Raw genomic sequence first — 21,808 nt, 5'->3', positions numbered from 1 at the left:
GTGATTAAGGAAAGGTGGTTGGAGGTGTTTTTTTTAATATATCTGACTGCGAAACCTCATGCCTATTGGCTAAAAAGTTGCAGTTAAAATCTCATTAGCCAATGAGAAAACCCTGGATAATCCTCATTTCTGATTAATAATGACAATCCCAAAACAAGGGAATAAATCTAAAGGACAATTTTCAAAAGGCAGAACTGGAAGTGTGTTTACAACCACAGGGGTCACCTCCTGCTGGCCATTAAATATAATTCCAGTGTCGGGCTCTTTGGAATAACTGTCTGTGGTGTGTTTGCCAGCCACAAATGTGGAGTAACATTTGTGGCTGGCAAAGGGTCTCTTAAGACTGTGGGTAAGTTGTGGGAACTGTTTGTAGCACCCTCAAGAATTGACGTAGGCACGATGTAGGACTCCATAAAACAGGGTTTATTCTGGTCTTGACAACCAGTGAGAACTGCTCACGGACAAAAACAATAAAACAAAACATCACATCAAAATGCACTCTTGTACTTAGTGTCAATCAATCAAAAGTCCTTAATTACAGAAAATAAAACATTTAAAATACACAAACCTCGTGAGCTGACATCCAGGAGGGGCTTAATAGTGCTTTAAGGCCTTCTTTCTCACTTATTTATTCTCTTTGAACGATATTTTCTCCATGTGTGGAGCTTAACGCGAGCTGCAGCATGCAGACACCATGTGCGCTAGCATAAAGTGGCTGGGTGGAGACCCAAACTGCAAACAACTGAACCCTCTATACTTCACCACCAGAGGGTGCAAAAGAGCAAAATCTGGACATACAGCTCAACAAAACATAAAATGCAAAAGACCGTTGCACTGTTCTTATCAGTGATTTATATTTAGGACATTTTGGAAAATACTTTAACTTATTTTTAATTCTTTCTTCTTCTATAAATATTAAAATTTATAACAAAACTAAAATTTAACTAACAAATGACAATACATGAATGTATTCCTGACACAGTTCTGAAACTATCACATGAGACTCAGACTTATAAAACACAAATCCAGCACTAGTGAAAACAAAACAGATGCTACTGCACTTGGAGTGTGATTTGTGCAGATATGCTGTAGGAAGACTTTATAACCCGCTTCAACTTAAGGCTAGCTGGTAGTGTTTTGGGAGAGGGTGTAGGGCAGGAGAGGCAGAAATGTTTCTCAGTGAGTCACACTGAGTTAGATACAGTAAGTGATAGTAAAAATTGACACAAGTAGTGATGAAATATGCTAAAATCCGTCAATTTAGGGCCATAGCAGATTGCTTTAAGAGTAAAGACTTGTTAGGAATAATAATAATGTGTACTTTACTGGGATCAGTAAGGTACACAATTACTCTCTCTGCATTTAACCCATTCACTCAGTGAAGCAGTGGGCAGCTGCAAATCAGCCGCCCGGGGAGCAGTGTGTAGGGACGGTACCTTGCTCAGGGGTACCTAAGGGGGACCTTCCGATCATGGGGCGACCACGCTACCTACTGAGCTATCCCTGCCCCTGGATACCCAAGAATGGCACGATGATTTTACTAGTGAGCAATCCCCACACTCTTATTTTGAAAAACATTTACTTATTGGCTGTAGACGGTATTAAGAGGCCAGCGTAGCTACCATGACGTCACACACTGCTTTTCCCAAGTGTCATTCTGAATCCTCGAGATTAGCGATTTCACCATTGCCATCTTGGTTGCAAAAAACCAGGATGTGACAAGGAAGGGCAGATCTGACTGGGAAACTTCTGACTGGCTAATGGCATCTGATTGACAACTTGTTAGCCAATAAGCACGTAGTTTCATACCACAAATATTATATCCATTTTAAACCTTTTATGAACAAGATTTTCAAAATAGACTTTAATTTTTTTATTCAGTCTGACCAAAAAAGAATGACTGAGCCATAAAGTCAGCAGGAAGGTGTTTACGGGGGTCAAGTCAAAATGCTGTTTTCCCAGTGACTTAGAAGTCTTTTTGCAGCTACAGCTATCGCCATCTGGTGGCCTTCAGATGGAATACAGGTTTAAGACACTTCACCACTGGTTTCATTTATCCAAGCTGGAAACTACATCAATATTTATATTATATAGCCTGTTTATATTTATGTCAGGCACACAGACTGCCTTTAAAACATTAGAAATGCGCTTACAGTTTTTAGTGGTGCTGACTAATCTATGAAGCTAATCGTATGCATATGCATCCATTTTGTTCTGCTAATCAGCAATTAACCTAACCCCACTAATTAACAGACTTGTTAAGAGGAAGCCAGAATACTGGGAGAGAACCCGCACAGAAAACCCCTGGCCAATAATGGATTTGAACCCAGGACCTTCTTGCTGTGAGGCAACCGTCCTGTCAAAAGGTCACCTAATGACGAATGTGCAAAAAGGGCTGTCTGAAGTGTAGCTGTCCATTGCATACAACAGCCTCAAAATTAAATCACTGGCCTTTATTTTGAAGCACGCTTAATCAAAACACCACAACTTTTCTAGCATGTGTAAAAAACAAACTACATAAGTTTACGAACTTTTTAGTTATTCCTACATATATGTGCACAACATGCAGATTTCAATGTGTAAATTCCTCAAACTCTAAACCTACTCAGCTTCTTTCAGCTGAATCCATGTCATGTCTGGGGGGGAGGGGAATCAATCTACAGGGTCAGGGAAGGGGAGGAATGACACAGCACCCATCGCTCACCCACGCAGCATCGCTCTGCTTGTGACAGTAAACCCTGCGATGATGGGAGAAGTGTGTCAGAATGGGGAAGAAAAGCGATAGGGTCTCTCCATCACAGCCAGGGCCCTGTCAGCACGTCTCAACTGCTTTTTTATACTCAACTTCAACTTTCTGAAATCAAGCCCCTCCCCCAGCAAAAAATAAACTACCCATTGTAAACCAGCCACGTCATCTTCTGTCTCTCTCCACCTGCAGATGTCCATGCTAATGAGAAAGTATTTACTGTGGTAATCATTTCCCACGGATAAACCTGGGCTGTCTGGTGAGATCTCACGGTGGAAGGTAAAAGAGCAATGAAGAGCTGATAATTCAGATAAGCTGGAATTCTTTCTCACTGCAGCCCTCATCACCCTATCCTAAATCTAATCTAATTTCAATGAATTTTGCATTCTCACAAGCCTGTAACTCATCTAATATGTGCAGCACCCTCTCTTTTGGGGGAGAGCAGATAATCATTTTAGAAGCACCATCATTTCATCTCTCACTTTTTCCACCCTAGTGACTTTGAGCAATATTTCAAGAATCTTAAATGCGTGGACGTGAGGGGACTCCCTATTTCAAGTGTGAACCTTTGCTTCTGCTGTTAGAACAACTTTTTTTCCGCACTCTGCCAGTCAGTGGAAAAGCGGGTCTTCAACAGCAGCAGCATTTCTGATATTGTGAGCCAAGGTGGATTCTTAAAATGTGATTAAAAAACCCCCAAAAATCACATGAAGCACCCTGCTTAGTACGATGCAAGTGATCAGAGAGCAGCCTTTGCTTCTTAGCACTTCTCTGTTTATGGGCAGCAATCCATAAGCCTCAGCTGAATACTAAGTGGTTATCAGAGATGGTGGCAGTCTAAGGACCAGAAAGAAGCACAAGTAGCAGCTGTGTTGTGCTCTGTCGCGTCTCAATGAGTCACAGAGCCACTAACTTTGACCACAAACCCAGCACTATTGCTTCAGAGCGCAGTGCGTCCCTTTGTACAGCCATTTTTCTTCATTATATAAACCCCAGATATCAGACAGTGGAACCATGTCAGCCACAGCCTACGATTGCCTGGCCATCATAATTTATTGGCCTTAACAAAGAACTATAGCTACAGAAATTAATAACACTTAAAAAGAAGTGGCTAGAATGAGCCAAACCTTAAACTACAGTTAAAATGTGACTGAATATGGCGACCTAAACTTATACATTTAATCCAGATACTTTTAAAACTGTTAAATCAAAAGTAAGAATCAAATTTGAACTGATGGTGTGAAGGCCAAATGAAAGTTATATATATATCTATCTATATATCTATATCTATATCTATATATTAGTGCTGTCACTTCAATCTCATTAAAATGACATTAACGCTATAACTGCATGAATGCGGCTGCGTGCGAGGGGCTGCACAGCGCTAACGCGTTAACGAGCTAACCGCGCTAACGCGTTGAGTTTTCACAGTCTTGTGGGAAACAAATTAAACCCTATGATTCCATAACAGAACCACCTTTACCAGAAACAACTTGAATTTTGTAGGACATTTGTCCCACCGTTCTTTACAATGTTGCTTCAGTTCATTGAGGTTTACTGACATTCATTTATGCACAGCCCTCTTAATTTCCCACCACAGCAGCCAAGTCCAGCTGAGGTCTGGACTTTGACTGGATCACGTTGAGTCTTTTATTTTTTCAGCCATTCTGTTGTAGATTTGCTGCTATGCTTGGGATCATTGTTCTGTTGTTTAATGCCATTTTGGCATACAGATGAGTTCATGGTCAGCTCAATGCCTGCAAAATACCCAAGTACTGCAAAATAAGCCTAAACCATCACCCCTCCACCACCGTTCTTCAAATATGCACAGCATGGTGCTGTTTCATCTCTCCAAATGAGATTATTCCTGAAGTCTTGTGGTTTGTTCAGATGCAACTTTTTGTCTTTTTCTAATGGTACCATCCTGATTTTTAACATTTAACATGCTAACTGAGGTCTGTAGAGTCTGAAGCGCTTGGGTTCTTCTTACAATTTTTATGAGCGCTGCATGGTTTGAGCTTGAGGTGAATTTGTTGGGATGTCCTCTACTGGGAAGATTGTGGGGTTGTGTTAACACATACCTGAATGCTCCAGACCAACATATTGCCAAACCTCCAGCTTTTATAGAGGTGCTCACACTTGCTGATGATCAGTTAATTAAGTGCTTTTGAACAGCAACTCCTGGCTGCTACTTAAGATCTAACTTCCCAATTCATTTTATTCTTTTTCACATGACTGCAAATGTCATTAGCATCTGATATTTTTAAGTTTTTCTTGACTCATTATCAACAGTCAAAATAAAACGTGACAAGAGTCTTCAATGTAACAAAATGAAATGCAGGAGTGAACATGGTATCACAACAAAGAAAAGAAATATGTGAAAGGTCAACAGTGACTCAAGGAACAAGATGAAATCTAACAGCATATAGTGTATGTCCCATCTTTATTATATAAATCTACTCAGCACAGTTTATAGGCTTCATTCATATCTGATTGCCCATCAGTAGTAGAAACCCATTTCAAATGCAAATGCATTTGATATTAGAATTCAAAAGGGTCGGTATAGTCTTACATGTCGTATGCAGATTTATTCATTTATGCTGTTTGGCTGGTGAATAGATAGATAATGGTATCCTTTCAAAGCAGATAACGCAACATCAGCATTACATTGGTTGCTAGGAGGAAAGTATGTGAATAGTTGAAGCAGAGAGAAGACTAAGTGGATGTAAGGTGGATTTAGGTCTCCAGGGAAATATAGAGCCTCGGGTCATAGGCTGATGAAACTAGGCTCTAATTCTGATGGTCTTAGTTTGTATGGGTACAGTATGTGTTTGCAATTGGTCTTACACTCCTTCTTGTACCCTTTAGGCTTAAAATTGCCAGGTTTATAAATTAATACATTAAAGTGAAAAAAATGAATTTCTAGTTCTGTGTGTTGTAATTAAATGAATATAAAGACTTTTACAGAAACACATGCTCAGATGTTCGAGTCAGTGGTGTTTTCTGTCCAAGCATCTAGTCACATGTAAGAAAATAGCAGTTAAAAGAAAAATTACATGGTGAATATTGTTTTTTTTGCAGAGATAATGAAATATGAAAACTTAATTGTATCCTTAATGAATCAGTGCCTTTTTCCCCAAAGATTTTTGTTTTATTTCAAAAAGAGTATCTGACAGTATGTGACCCCAATCTCAAGTGCCTCTAATATTTTTTAAGTAGCAGTTCTGGTTTTCTAATTTTGCAAGTGTGTTGTCATCATGTCAGCGGTCTGTAAGGATAAAGAATAAGGAAAATAATCTACAAGTATCTTAAATTTCAAATGGTTTCAAGTTGCTCCGGGGCAAGGTTGACATTAGAAAGTTCAGCCCTAATGCAGCCCATTTGATGCTAAATGACATGTCTCAGTATGGCAGGCCAGTATCACACACACCGGTGGGCAATAAATGGCTGCAAGAACCTGCTTATGCTGAATACTAGTTGAATACCAGGACGCACGTTTTTCATATAAAATATTATATCCAATAATATTTTTATTGATTTTATTTTTGAAAATGCTTGTTTCTGGTGATGTTTTTAAAAAGATTTTATTGCTTACTTTTAAAATTGTAAACAATATTGCGCCTAGCTACTTAAATGAACTCCTCAGCCTGTATACCCCTAGGAGAGCCCTAAGATCGTTGGGCCAACTGCTCTTGGTGCAACCTAGGTCCCGGCTGAAGACCAGAGGTGACCGTGCCTTTGCTGCACCCAACCTCTGGAACAATCTTCCAGCTGACATTCGCGCATCTGAATCTATTCAATCTTTTAAACTACGATTGAAAACTTGTTTATTTAATCTAGCATTCTCGGCTAGTTAGTGTTTTTATCAGGTAGTATTCTTTGTATTTTGCAATCGCACCTATATGTAATTTTAACTTATATTATTGTATTACCGGAATAATCTTCCAGTTGATAATCGCGTGTGTGAATATATTCAGTCTTTAAATTGCGATTAATAACTTATTTATTTAACTTAGCATTGCCAATTAATTAGTGCTCTGTTTCATCTGGCAGTGCATTTTGCACTTTGCCATCGCATCCTTGTGTAATTTAAAATTTATTTAAAACTATTGTATTATTGAGAAGCACTTTGGTGTACCTCTGGTCTTTAAATGTGCTATATAAATAAATTTGCATTGTATGTTGTATTGTATGTTGTTAAAGGAAGTTCAAATATTACCTTATTTAACGTTCACTGTATTTATCATGACTATACGTTTCCTACATTGTTTCTACTGTGATCTGTTCACAGAGAAGAGAGAATATAAAGTACATCTACTGATGTTTGCAAAAGGCTATATGATCTCTCCAGGACCACCTGTACTGATGATGATATTTGCATTTCTTACGCTCATTTTTTATGTGATTGTGGAAGCACGTGGGCCGGACATTCTTGGCACCTGCCTGGATAGCATGAGAGAAGACGGTGAATCTGCAGTGGTTTAGAATGAAGCAAACTCACGCTTATGCTAAAGGGAAAAGGCAGCTGGGATTTCACAAACTGTAGAAACCCAAATGCTTCGATCGACCCCAGCCCAAGCTCAGATGACTTTACCAGTCAGAACACCAGTCCTTCCTACAGGAAAAACACTGACTTTGAATTAAGAAAGTAGGACGGTCGACAGATGGGCAGCAGCTACAATATGTCCTTCCACGAGGTAAGAAGGAGCTGACAGTGATATTATTGATTATCTTTGAGCTTACTTAGCTTCTCTCTTTGATAGAATAATTGCTGTCCTGGCAGGTCTCCAGTCTGCATGGTGTCCATGGACTGTACTGTCATTATATACTGTATATGCCCCTTGTATGACTTTGTAACCCTGATAAGCATACGTGCAAGCAATAGCTGCTCATATAACTGAGCTGCAAATCTACAGTAAGTCACTCAGCATATACTCTACACTCCAAGCCTACTGGTTTTTTAAGCACCAGTACACAAAAATTGATTAAAATAGTTCATTTATTTTAATGCAGCCAGAGTTTAGAATCTAATCTCTGAGTTCATTACTTCCCACTAACATGATGCTTATATAATTGGGGAGTAATTAAGTAAATATTCCCACCTGTAGGAGGATGTTGGGTTGATGGATGGGTTGAAAGAGAAGGTAGTGATACGGGAAATGACATCTCAAAAAGGCCACCAAATTATGAGAGTGTGATTTGTATATGATGTGAGGAGCGTGATGAAAGTTCCATTCACGATGCAGAGACACGTGGCGTATCCAAAATGTCTTTACTTCAGTAGTTTGATGGAAAAAAGAGGCGAAGCTGAGTTATAACTGAGTTCAAAGTTGCCATTAGTAAGAGCTTTTCTGGATTAACAAGTTAAAGTTCTTTGTGCCTTGAATTTGAGGAAATGTTCAAGTCATTTAAACTTTATATCTTCTATGGTGTGTTTCATTTACAAAAAGGGATTTTTTTATAGTACATAACCTTAAATAGACAACAATTTAGTCATTAGTCCTGTGATAAACTAGCTGTCTGTCTAAGTCTTAGCTTGCCTCTTACACTTATTTTATGCTGGGATGGCTTCACCTCCCTGTGACTTCACACAGCATACATTTAATAGATGGAATAGCTTGGAGCTTTAACTGCTATTACCTTGGAAAATACCCTCTTCCACACTTAACCTGCACAGTCGGGGTCTCACTATTTATGACTGCTGTGATGCCATCTCAAGATTACTGTGGTGCTGGTATTAAACTGTGACAGGTAAAGCCTTTAGATGATGTATTTATGCAAGCAAAAAATACCAGTAGCACAGCTTTTAATTTTCTTATTAGATTATAATTTGTTCGTTATGGCAAGACACCTGAGATACTGGAGACACATTAACTAAAGAAAGCAGAGTCCTGCGGGCTGTGGTGACAACAGCAGCTTGATGAGACTGAGCCACGGCAACTGCAGAGAGAGGGGAGCGCACATGTACGGATATTCAGACCTCCTGCTGCATGCAGACAGTGAAAATCCTATTTGTCACAGAATTGTGTGGAGGCTTTAATTAATAAGGCTTGTGCTGCTAGAAAATTGAATTAGGTGATTACGGTAAATAATGTGGCGGTAATTCAAGGAATGGAATCGTAATCTGGGATGCAAGGAGATCGCCAGCTATGCAGGAAAAAGCCACACAGTACTCGGAGACTCTGACTTGACAAACAGTTCAACCAGTTCACACTGAACCCTTCACTAGTACCTAGTTAAGATGTCTGCGATCTGACTGAAAACATGACAGCAGCTTACAAATACTCACAACAAAGATAAAGTTGTTACATATATGCAGCTGGTGATGGGCTGGTCATTGTCGTCATAGATTTGGCACACAAGCCTGGATGCACTAATATGACACGTCAGCACAGTTTATCTTACAGATCTTTACATTAATCCGATTTCAGCTGGCTTCATGTAAGATAAGTAAGGCCCTTGTTCTCTTTTCTTATTATTCTAATGTCACTACATCAGACCAAGAAACATTTATGTATCACTGACGTTATTATAGTAAACTAAAACAAAAAATAAAATAAAAACTAATAAGATATGAAACCTCCCTTGCTCCTGTGCCTCTGAGAACCTTAACCTGGTTATATACCCGGTAAGTTGTCTAAGGAGCTTGGAAAGAAAAGTGTCTGGACTTCTTTGAGTTGCTTAAAGACGTTTCACTTCTCATCCGAGAAGTTTCTTCAGTGTTTTTTTTTTTTTTGTTTTTTTGTTTTTTTGTCTGTCCCATTTGGTTCTTTAGCCATCAGAATTGTTGTCTGAAGACCAACAAGGATACCAAATGGATTTATTTTGCCAAATGGATCATCATGGCATTGCCGTATTGGTCCATTTGATCAACTTTTGTTGTTATTATTTATTTTATTTTCAGTAGTTACAGATGAGACAGACATGATTGGGGGATAGGAAAGGGAGAAAGAAAGAGAGGAAGGAAAAGAAAAACAGAAGGGAAGAGGGACAGTGAGAAAGGGCACTTACAAAGACAAAGAGAAAAAAAAAATCTCCTGGATCACCTGTTGAGAGAAAAAGAATAGAAAACAAGCAAAAAAAAAACAAAGCAACATACTAAACACAACACCATCATGTTAATCTAGCTAAGTGTAAACAGCAATAAATACTAAATATTGAATGTTGTTGTGCAGCACAGACAGCGCACAATGTGCTTTGAAGTAGCAGCTAAGAAAGGTGTAGTTTATGTCTACGAACAGTGAACACCCATGTGCACACCTGTGTGGATCAGCGCACTTGTATACAGAAGGTTTCCCCATGTAACGGTCTGCTAGAGGGTGTGGGGGGCCATAGCCCGTCCCCCAGGGCATGAAGCAGGCATGGAAGAGATCCGGGCTCCAGACATCCAGGGACCCCAGAGTGCGAGAGCCCAAGGAGTACCACCGGAGGGGCATCTGTGCCACCCTCCTGGGAAGGGCTGAGGAGATCCCCAGACGAGGGGTCACCCAGTAGCCACGGAGCAGAAGCCAGAGGGGGCTCCACTGGCGCGCCCGCCGGCTCTGCCGGCAGCCAGCTGTGCCAGAGTGAACCGAGCTGCAGGCCCCGAGGCCGGAGGTTCGAGGGCCCCCTTTGCCCCGGAAGAGGCCTGACCGAGCGACAGGCACCAGGCCCCGCCAAGTAGCCACCGGGAGTGAGCTGGTGTATACCTGAGCGCCCAGCCCCGGACACCAAGAACCACCAATGCACCGACCCCTGAGTGCATCAGTTACCGGCAGGGAGTGTGGTGAGGGGAGATAGGCCTCCACACTTTGGAGGGCCTGGGTGTTCCCAGGGAGGTGGAGTCTAAGACCTGACCTGACATATAAACACAGACAAACAGGCACACACAGACACAAACATGCATTCCCACCCTCATGCACACATATACAAACACTCAGCACTCATCCAACGTAGGAATAGACATATATGCACATGTACACACAATCGCACTCCCCAAACATACTCTATACCCCGGGTCCAGGTACCCTCGCCCCCAGAGGGGGAAACGGCACCCAGACCCAAGAGATGTGATCCTTTCCCCCCGGGGTGGAGGCAAGCTTCTCAAGTTTCTTCAGTGTTAAGGTCAAATGGTGGAGAGTCCCAGATTTAAGTCCTAGGGGGAGTGTCCCCCAAGAGGGTCATGAACCCCCTGTTTGTCCTCTACCTAATCACAGGTGTGGGTCACAATCAGCCAAGGTTTCGGGTGAACCCACTGTGAAACCTAGCCCCACCCTATCATGTGATTTTCTGAAGTCAAATGGCCCAGGATGTGAGTGGGCGTTAAGACGTCTGGGATCTCAAAACTGGAGATGGCAGACAGTTGGTAGGGTAAACCACCGCCTCTGTTCAAAGATGGTCGTTCACAGTGGACATCGATGACTTCTTTCACTCCTCTTTCAAACCGTCTGTCTTCTCTGTCCAAAATGTGAACATTGGCATCCTCATCCAAAGGAATGACCTATGTCCTTAAATGCAGATGGACTGCCGAGTCTTGTCCTGTCAAGGTAGCTGTTCTATGCTGTACCACGCGTTTATGAAGTGACTGTTTGGTTTCTCCAATATAGAGGTCTGGTTTAGACCTCTAGGATTTAAATCTGGGACTCGCCACCATTTGACCTTAACACTGAAGAAGCTTCTCAGATGAGAGGTGAAACGTCTTCAAGCAACTCAAAGAAGTCCCGACGCTTTTCTTTCCAAGCTCCTTAGAGAGCATCCTAACGTACAGCATAACAACATGGTATGCAGGGTGCTCAGCTGCAGACAAGAAAGTACTGCAGAGGGTCATCAACACAGCCCAGAAGATCACTGGCTGCTCTCTGCCCAGCCTGGAGGTCATTGCAAACTCCCGGTACCTCAGCAGAGCTGGCAATATCATCAAGGACCATTCTCACCCCAGCAATCAACTGTTTGAACTTTTACCGTCAGGCCGACGATACAGGTCACATAAAACCAGGACAAACAGATTCAGGGATAGCTTCTTTCCCAGAGCTATCACCGTTGTAAATAAGCACAAAAACAATTGAACCTGCTTAGCCATACCATACTGTCACTGTCATTATATTATGCTGCTATCCTGTAAATATCATACTTACTTTTGTTGAGTACTTACGTTTGTTTTATTGTACCTTTTATATTTTACATTTATATTTATTATTGCATTTTGCACCAAGGGAGTGGCACTCCAATTTCGTTGTACCCTGTACAATGACAATAAAGGCTATTCTATTCTATTAGACTACGATGACCTGGATGACTGAGAACCTTCACAGACATACCTGATAAGTTACACTCACTAATTAAGTTCTTCTTAAAGTCATTCTGTCTGTGAAAAAGATTAAAGGTGGTTCAGTGTACTCCTTCTAATATACCTACATGTTACTGTCTCTTCATGTTGGAAGTGTAAATTCACTCCCCATGTCCCCCTCCTCTCTCCTCATGTGTGTAAGGCTGCACATGTACAGCTCTGCTAGTCTGAGTCACCACACAATTAGCAATTAGCATTTGGAGATATGTAACGAAAACATGTGCAACATTAAATTGTACCACGAAGCTACGTGCTACGCAGCAGGTGCTGTACATTTGTTGGCTGAACTCTTTGACGCCTCACACAGCATCATAACCCAGCTTGTATTTGCTGTCTCTTTATTCTGCTTACTTCAGCAACATTTTCAAGGAGACACACTCTGGTTCTCTCTCTCTCTCTCTGCGGAGAACTTCTCCCCTATACTCGCTGCCATGCAAACAGTCTCATTTTGGCATGCATGCCCTCGTTTTCCCAACCAGCTCTCCTCTGCAGGAGGATTTCCGAGCAGAAATACTCTCTTCCTCCACATGGGAATCCCTCTGTTACAGTGACAAATGTGTTGTCAGTGTCTGAGCTGGGAATACTGACAAATAGGTATGCTCAAAATAGTGATATACTGCAGCGGTTAAATAAAGTTAAGTGTATGAATCAGACGGGGAGCTTCTATGCTTTATGTTGCATCACTCTGAGGTAAGTTATAGGTCTTCATTAATCACCACGGAGCTCTGTAGTGATATAAAGAATATGTATAATCCTGATGGATAAGCAGGTTCATTGTGTGCTTATTTACCTTTTCCTGAGAGCTACAGGTCTGGATTGGTCTAGGTAGTAATTCCTGGTTTCTCTTCATAATTTAAAACTTTACCCAGCTGCAAATTTACACAACATGAAATTTAGCCGGATGCAGTCACACAGGGACTGCAGCGATCAGCAGCTGTCTTTAATAATCCTGTAACTGTTGGGTAGCTAGCATATTTCCTACTCTGAATTCAAAACAAAAAGGCAAAATTAAATGGAAATTCAAACAAAATGAAAAAACAAAACAAAAACCACTGTGGGGAAGTGTTTGCCTTCCTTTTAATGACAAGCTTTCTTTCACGTTAATAATAGACCATTGAGTACATTTTGTGAATTGTAATAGTAACAAAGAAAGCTCATGCTCGTCGGGCTAATGACTTGCCAATCACAAATCTGTCGCCTCTATGAGCGAGTGCTTTCACAGAGACGCCCCCCCCTCCCTTCATCCTTTGGCTCATAAAATCCAGTTTCAGCACAAAGATGGCATCCAGACAGTTATGACATTATAGTGGCTTCATTTAGTGAATAACTTGACGCTGAGTTTGAAGAAAGATGAACACAATTCATGTCCCGACACCAGGTGCGTCAGTTCCATGTCTCCGGGATGTTAATGTTTTGTCATCAGCTGACACGTTTTGATAGATATCATTAATTTCTCTGGCGTGTCGTTACAAAATGGCATGTCATTGTGTTTCCATCTGTTTTTTTATGCAAAGGTCACCTACATTGGCATTCTGAGGCAGAATTAAATTCCCATCACTGAGAGAGAGAAATCAGTTTTCGCACAAGGGACCAAACAGGGCCAAGACGGCCGTGAAAAGTTCATTTAAATTATGGATTGCAGTCATTCCTGTAGCATTTTTCAACATGATTGTTTTGAGTTTCCCTGGAACAGAGTAAAGGTTAATTGTATAATTAAATAGCTGTTACTGCCATTGCTATTGTCAGTATACCAAATTGGAAAGGACTGCATCGGTGTTCGATTTCAAATAAATGATGATGGAAGAGGTATGAACCTACATCACATTTTTCCACCTATTAAAATATTTGCAGTTACATTTGGACGAACTTGTCGGTTTAACAATTATTGGGGACTTCTAGGGACATCCTTTTGAGAAAAGCCAAAAAAAGTGTTGTTTTTTTTGTTTTTTCCCCAGCGTTCACCCCTCTCTGAAAGCCGTTCTCTTTTCCAAGGCATCTGCCTGAGATACAGAAGTGCCTTTGTGACATTTTCGCATGTCTCCTCCTCCCATACATCATTTACTAACATTGCATGCACCAAGGCAGGTGTTGGGGAGAGGATAGGCATTCCTTCATAGGCTCAGGCCCAGCCTGGAATACTGGAGTCACTTTTCCCACCCAAGGAATAAAGCTTTGCCATCGCAGCTCAGACTGGTCCCATTCTCTTCCATTGAGTCTCAAGGTCACAATCCCATAGCAAGGGGTCAAGGTGATAGGCTGGCAGCCGTATGCCTCATGCATATGGATGGCAGATGCTCCATCTGCTCTGCTGGAGAATGCAAATTTGCAAGCCTCTTTCTCTGCTCTCTTTTTCTGCCTCAAAGGGCAACCCTGCCAGACCTTACATGGCATCAGTTCCACTTGTTGGTCGCAGAGTGACGATTTATGCAAAACTGTAATAGAAATGCAAGTCATCGCCCCACACCAAGTCCTCCAACCCTCCCACTATAGCTCCTTCGCAGGCAACTCTTATTCATTTCTTCCTGACAGTGTGTGTTGTCGCTTCAGAAAATTAAATCTGGGTTGTTTTATTCTATTGCTGCACTTATTCTGGGGAAAAAGAAAAGACTGTTGTTCAGTAACAGTCATCTGATATTGATTTGCAGTCTGGGCATGAATCAGACATATTAGAAAGAATAATGTTTCTCTTTGACTTGACATATTCTACCAAGAAACATTAATCACAGCGTTTGACCCTGGTGCGCTATATCTGTTCTTCTTTGTGTTTTAAAAAATGAGATGGTGAATTAGAACAAGCACCCTTTGTCAGGAATACTCCGCTGTTTACACTTTCACATTTAGAAACTCCCAAGGTCAAAAGTACTTTTCTCTGGTTTCTACCTCATACACTGTAAAATGTAATATTGTGTTTAATAAAAAATATTAAATAGGCTGAACTCAATTTTTATCAATTTGTTATTAGAACTCAATTTAAATAAGTTACCAGTACTTTTTATGCAAAAACGCTGATAAACTCAATTAATTTGAGTTGTCCTAACTTAGAAAAACTAAGTAAGCTGGAAGTTTTGCTTCTCAGGGCGGAAGGATGAAAGATGTGTTTTGAAAATGCCACGTGACTACCGTCCTCCTCCCTCGCGGATCAGTCTGCATGTTCACGGTGCCAGCATTTGTTATGGAATATGTTGATCAAACTTGGAGAAGCGTCAGCTCAAGATATTATTGTTGTCATTGCTGTGGATCTTTACTGACTTGGTGAGTAAATGTTTACTCTTATTCAAACTGATTTGTGGCTTCTCTTAGTTTAGCACCAGGTTTAAAATCTTGCTAGCTAGTTAGTGTTAGCCTAGCGTTGCTGCTGCCGCTGGGCTCATGTTACTTAAAAATTAACACCACAGCCTTAAAAACCTTACATAAAACTATGTCGGTGAAATTTTCTGTTGATCGTTTGAAATAAATAAGTGAGATAAGAGCCCAGACAAAATTCTTTGGGAGGTGCAGCCGTTAGGGGTGGGGTAGGTGTGGGGGGTGGATAACAGAGCTCTCCGAAAACGTGGAAGCACTTTTGCAAATATGTGATATTTTGATAAATTAAGTAGATATTTGAGCATTACATAGCTACATTCTCGCCTGAAAATATCTTAAAAGGTTATTTTGTGACCCAGAAAGGGTAGTCTGGGGAAAAGGAGGATCGCATTTGTCGGCCACGGTTGTCGGAGCCTGTGCGTACTTAAGCGCGGCAATGGCGGAGGAGCGCGGCTAAAAAACTTATTACTTTTTCTGGGTCACAAAATAAACTTTTAAGATATTTTCAGGCGAGAATGTAGCTGTGTAAATTTCAAATATCTGCTCGATTTATCAAGACATCACATATTTGCAAAAATGCTCCGACGTTTTCGGAGACTTCTATTTTTTCATGCTTTGTGGCAGCTGTTGAACATCTGTGGCATCTATTAATGTCAAATCTAGCCTTTATTTAACAACATAAGCAAACTCTATGTTACAATGATTGCACAGCCATTAAGGATCAAATCAGTTTCTGAAAAATGTTCTGTTTTTTTCTCCCTCTGCTTGCTTCTTACTGTCTTTGAGGCTCGGGACCAGCACTCCTGTTGTTGGACAGAAAGACATCACCTCAGTGGTAAGTATTTTGGTTTTCCAATATATTAGCAACTGTCAGTGACATTTATATTAATCAGGCTGAACTTTAATCATACTTTAGATCAGCCTGTCTTACTTATTGTTTTATTTGTGCTTTGGTTTGGGGAAGTTGTTTCTTTACTGATCTTTTCCTGTCTTCTGTTATTAGACTTGAGATATGACTGCACTATGCTGTTGCTGTTGACTCCAGTTAATTCTACAAGACATGCTGTGTAAGTAAACAAACAACAACAATTTGGTCTGCATTTCTTGAAAGATCACATCCCCCAAACTTAGTTTAGAGGATCTACACTGTATAGTGAAGTCTGCAAGTTTTCTAACAGCAAAATTTGTTTTGTGCCCAAATCATTTTGCACATCATTAGAATGAAAGTTATTGGCCATGTTTGCATAGCCCTTTTTAAAATAATGCTTTCATGACATTATTGTATGTTGGGTGGTGGTCAGGGCTATCCAGACTGACAATTTGGGACATTGAATGTCACCTCTCCGGTGGGGAGGGAGCCTGAGATTGTCTAAATTGGAGTCTGTTTTATACCAAATGCAGAAAAAAATGTTTTAAGAAAGCAATTAAGTTCATGTTCCAAAAAATATGATTGTTTGCTTGCAGGACAACAGGAGAGATGAGTCCTCCGTCACAGATGGTGTGGTCAGTGAAGATGGTCGCCTGCAGGTTCAAGCTCATTGCATCTCCAACCCACATCCACTGCCACTGTACTTAAGGGAAGTTAAAGACTTTATTCTGCACCTACATTTGGATCACCTCGATCCATGATAGTCATAAAGGCATTAATGCCTGGACTGGAAACAAGCCATCCTTAAAATAATACAACATTCCAGCTCATGTGTTGGAATGAAAAACAAATGTGTTGTTTAAATCAGAGACTGCACTTGTGACAGAACAACAAATATTTTTTTTTGATTATATAAGTAATGTAAGTACAAAACAAACTTGTGGTAGGCCTAAACTTATTTTCAGAATAATTACATCTGAGACTTTGTTTCATTGTAAGATTATAACAGTGATGGCAATATAATTGTTTGTTGTTCAGCAGAACAGTGTCCAGTATGTTGGCTGTTATACTTTGTTGTGTTTGAAAATAAAAGTTGGGCTGATTTTAACATCATTACAAAAATTGTTGTTAATTATTTTTAATCATAGTACCACATGGTACCACAAATTGTTTTTTCATTTAGTTGAACTTGAAATGTTTGTCAGTAAGTAAACAATTAGTATTGTACAGTCAGAAATATCAAGTTATTCTTAATGCTGCAGACTTGCAATGTATAAGTTGTCCTAACAGTCATCCTAAGTAAGCTTTACTTAGTTTTTTTGAGGCAACGAGTTTCCATAATTTTTTTGAGTTCTGGGAACTAACAAGGCTGTACAGTATACTCAAAATGAGTAAGTTGCCCTAACTTGGTCATCTTACGTAAACTTGATCCAATTTTTTTGAGTTCTGGGAACAAATGAGCTTGTACAGAGTACTCAAAATAAATAAGTTGTCCTAACTTAGTCATTTTTAGCTAAGCTTTACTCAGTTTTTTTGAGGCAACGAGTTTCCATAATTTTTTTGAGTTCTGGGAACTAATTAGATTTTACAGTGTACCTAAACTGGACTAGTTAGAGGTTAAGTGGCTTCCTCTCTGATGAGACTGTGGCTGCTCACGGGGAACTCTGAACAAGTATCTGCTGAAGAACATAAAGAAATAAAATGCAGCAAAAGCAGCATCATGTTTTGTGGAGTCAGGTTATTTCTAAAACAATCCATACACTGTAAAATATAACTTGTTGTTTCAACTTAAAAATATGAGGTAAAGGGCTGCCTTAAAATTTTAAGTTAAGTCAAGAAATAGAGTTTGTTCTTATAACACAACCAATTGTTATCTTAATGAAAAATCACATGTTGTCTAAACTTTCATCTTAGTTTAGTTGACTGAGATTTATTAGTCAGTTCAACTCCTTTAATTGTCATCTTTACTTGGGAAAACCCTTTCAGCTAAATTAAAATAATCTATTGTTTAAACTCTTGTCCTAGTTCAGTTGACTTGGGTTTTTTAGTTAATTCAAATACTTTAGTAGTTCTTTTAACTTAGGAATCTATTTTAGCTTAACTAACATAATCTGTTAGCTAAGTTGATTTAAGTTTATTAATTAACTGAGCTCCTTAAGGTAGCTGAGTGAACTTGTAAATCAGTTTCATTTTAATTATCAGAGTTGATTGACTGGATGTAAAGAAAAATGTGTATTAAACATCTTAAGTTTTGTTTTTGTTTTTTTTGGCTTTCTAACATCCATTTCAGCAAAACTACCTGTTAGGTTTATCTTAGATCTCAGGTTTAAATATCTACATTCCTTTAAATTAATTTTCTGTTGTTTACAGAAAAAAAATAAAACCCCACAGATTCCATTAAAGTCTATCTGATCATTTCATACAGAAAGTTTGTTTTAAGAACATGACAAGACAATTACTCATGAGCACCCAACATTCACCATTTATTGTGCCATCTTAGTCATCTGAGAAACAGAAAAATCAGTGACGTAGCTCATCAGGCTCACAATCCATCAAAACTCAAAGGCTGCTCCCTGTGAAACAATAAATTTGAACTTGGTCTTGAGCCCAGTTTGGGTGAAGATGAAATTCTGACCAATACTCTAGGAGCAGTAGTGATTCTTGTGAAGTAACAACATAAAGTCTGCATTAATGTAATGTATCAACGGGACACTTGCTATTTTAGAAAAGTTATTCTTTACATTTACAAAATTTTTAAACTTCATTGTGCTCAGTCACACCTGTTAGCATAAAACTTGAAATATTAAAATAGTACAAAACCTTTGATAAGTGACAGTAAAGATCAGTTTATAACAACTAAGACATCAAACTCTTGTATTTGTCTTCGTTTACAATTGCAACAAATTCCACAGAACCAATATCTCTGAAAATGACTGCATGCTTCTGAAACATTTGATAATATGGATATTTCAGAAACATTAGTTTGAGTCTGCTCAATTGCAAAACAAAGGAAAAACTACTGACTTGCATGAGATAAGCATCTGCAAAGTCCAGCATTATATTGTTGTTCACATAAGTTTCTTAAACCATGAACAAATGAGTAATTGTCTAATCTGGAATGTAAAGTGTAGTCATTTAGTGACATACAAAAGTGAGAATGAGAACTTGCAAGAATAAAAAAACAAACAGTAAAATAAAAACTGTCCTTAACACTAAGGATCATACAATTACAGTTCTGCATGGCTTTCTGCAAGAGTCTGTTTCTTAGACCATGCACTAGTGAGATGCACTGCCTTCCACCAATGTTCATTAGGATGTTCTGAATGACTTCAAAGATGTCCTTAAGTTCCTTTGGATAGTGTATGTTGAGGGCAAAAAGAAGGCCCATCAGCATGGAAATGGCACTTGAGACATCCCTCAGATTAGACAGGATTACTGCTGCCTCAAGGACAACCAACACATCGATGTCTTCTTCTTTCACCATCGCAATGCCAACTTTCATCCTCTTAGAAAACGTGTCTTCAATACCTGTCGGCTATAAAAGGGTTCAAAGACAAAAAAAAAAAAAAAATTACACAATTACAATTACACAATATCCCGTGTGCTTAACAATTCATGTCTTTCCAAAGAAGAGCCATACTGATGCTTTGGATGATGGTGATTGGCTTTGGGTAACACTTATTAGTTGTTAAAGTTTTTTCAGAATGAGATATGCACCCCCATGTTACAAATCCATTTCTTGCTTTAAACAAAGACCATGTTCATAAATAACTGAGCATGTCTTCAATTGCAGAATTCAAACAAAATTTTCAATTTAAATGGTAAATGGCCTGTATTTGTATAGTGCTTTACTAGTCCCCTAAGGACTCCAAAGTGCTTTACACATTCAGTCATTCACACACATGGGTGGATGACTGAATCGTGACTCAAGAGTTGACAGTTCGTCTTATAATTGGAAGGTTGCCGGTTCGAGCCCTGGCTCCGACAGTTTCGGTCGTTGTGTCCTTGGGCAAGACACTTCACCTGTTGCCTACTGGTGGTGGTCAGAGGGCCCGGTGGTGCCAGTGTCCGGCAGCCTCGCCTCTGTCAGTGCGCCCCAGGGTGGCTGTGGCTACAATGTAGCTTGCCATCACCAGTGTGTGAATTTAAATCTACTTATGCTAAATATTGGCTGTGCTCTAAACCAAATCTGGCTGAGAATACATGAAATGTGCAAACTGCAGCTACACTACAGGATCAGATTATGGCTCCATAGACAATGCTTCTTTAATCAGTTTATTGATTAAAGTTTATTTTTTCCCCCTATATTAACAGCATGAAAAAAGAGCATATAGACATGGCTGAACAGGTTGCATAATTGGCACTGAATATCAACATCCACCTTTACCCAGCTGCCCAATGACTCTCGGCCAGTAACCTTTAATTGCTTACCCAGTCTACACAGTCTCTTTTCCAGGGTCCAGGACATTTCACCAAAGTATTGCCCCCCACAGCTGTAGCAGCCACTGCAGCCCCTTAAATATCCTAATATCTCTGCCATTACAATATACAATGTGAGAAATCAAACGTAAAGCTGAAGTGAACAGTACAGCAGCGAAATGTCAAAGACCCTGGTGAAGACATGAATAAACACAAGACACTAATAATATCAATGCTAGCTTGCCAGTTAGTTTCTCTGAAACCCAGACCAAATCCAGTGTCAAAGATCTTGTAATAATACATTTGGTGAGGAAAAAGTACACATGTACTTTTTAATTTAAAATCCACTGTGGTGCTGTCATTATTAAATTTACTAAAAGAAACAATGCTAACCTTCACAGTCTTGAAAGTGTGTGAGGGATCTTCCTTTAGAAAATGAGGTCCTCTGTCCTCTTTGTGTAGGGCTCTGGTCAAAGAAGTCAAAAAGAAAACAAAAACACTTTTTAAACAGTGTTTATGAAGCATGTAGACAGCTCCAAATTCACAGCTTTTTGATGCATAATTCCATCAATATATGATTATCATTGGAGATTTTGAATCAGGCTTATCAGGACATTCAAGTAGAATATGATATCCAACCTACCACCAATATACACAGATTCTGTAAAAGTTACCACACTAAATGTCCAGTTGTGAAATATGATGACAGACTTTACTTATCAGCTTTCTTTCAATGAGTTCATCAGTTGAACTGGATAACCTAAAACTTAAACAAAGGATTAGATTTCGCAGTTGAACACTTACATCATCTCCGAAGCATCTTATGAGCCTAGTTAGCCTTTCTATGCCGCTCTTGATTTTGTACAGCTCCACGAACCTCTCCATAATGGTCAAGCACAGCAAAAAGGAACCCTTTCAGGTCAACAGATGTAAGACGGGCAAATTCTGCTTCAACCTGAGCAATAGAAGAAGAGGGGTGGAGAGTACAGGCAGAATTAAAAAAAGATTCTTTGAGACCCAAATTTAAGCAAACAGTCATCTGAGGCCCATTAGAGAAAACACAAACACACAAAAGCAAACAAACAAAAAGCTGCACTTTACCTGCCGTTCAGCAAACAAGGAAGTTCAGAGAACAATAAGCTCTGTC

General features: G+C 39.7%; 1 long non-coding RNA gene across 1 annotated transcript; it reads right to left on the bottom strand.

The window, feature by feature from the left end:
- Positions 1 to 19,710: 19,710 nt before the first annotated feature.
- LOC134627303 (uncharacterized) lies at positions 19,711 to 21,571 on the bottom strand. Its single transcript, XR_010093893.2, has 3 exons — positions 21,466 to 21,571; positions 21,055 to 21,127; positions 19,711 to 19,777 (listed from the first exon to the last, which is right to left on the bottom strand). It is a non-coding gene; the product is annotated as an uncharacterized LOC134627303 (long non-coding RNA).
- Between the last annotated feature and the right edge of the window lie 237 nt (positions 21,572 to 21,808).

The sequence above is a fragment of the Pelmatolapia mariae genome, linkage group LG5 (assembly GCF_036321145.2).
Source record: "Pelmatolapia mariae isolate MD_Pm_ZW linkage group LG5, Pm_UMD_F_2, whole genome shotgun sequence".
Classification (NCBI taxonomy): domain Eukaryota; kingdom Metazoa; phylum Chordata; class Actinopteri; order Cichliformes; family Cichlidae; genus Pelmatolapia; species Pelmatolapia mariae.
The sequence above is the reverse complement of the archived record's forward strand: the minus strand, read 5'-3'. Positions and strand labels throughout refer to the sequence as shown.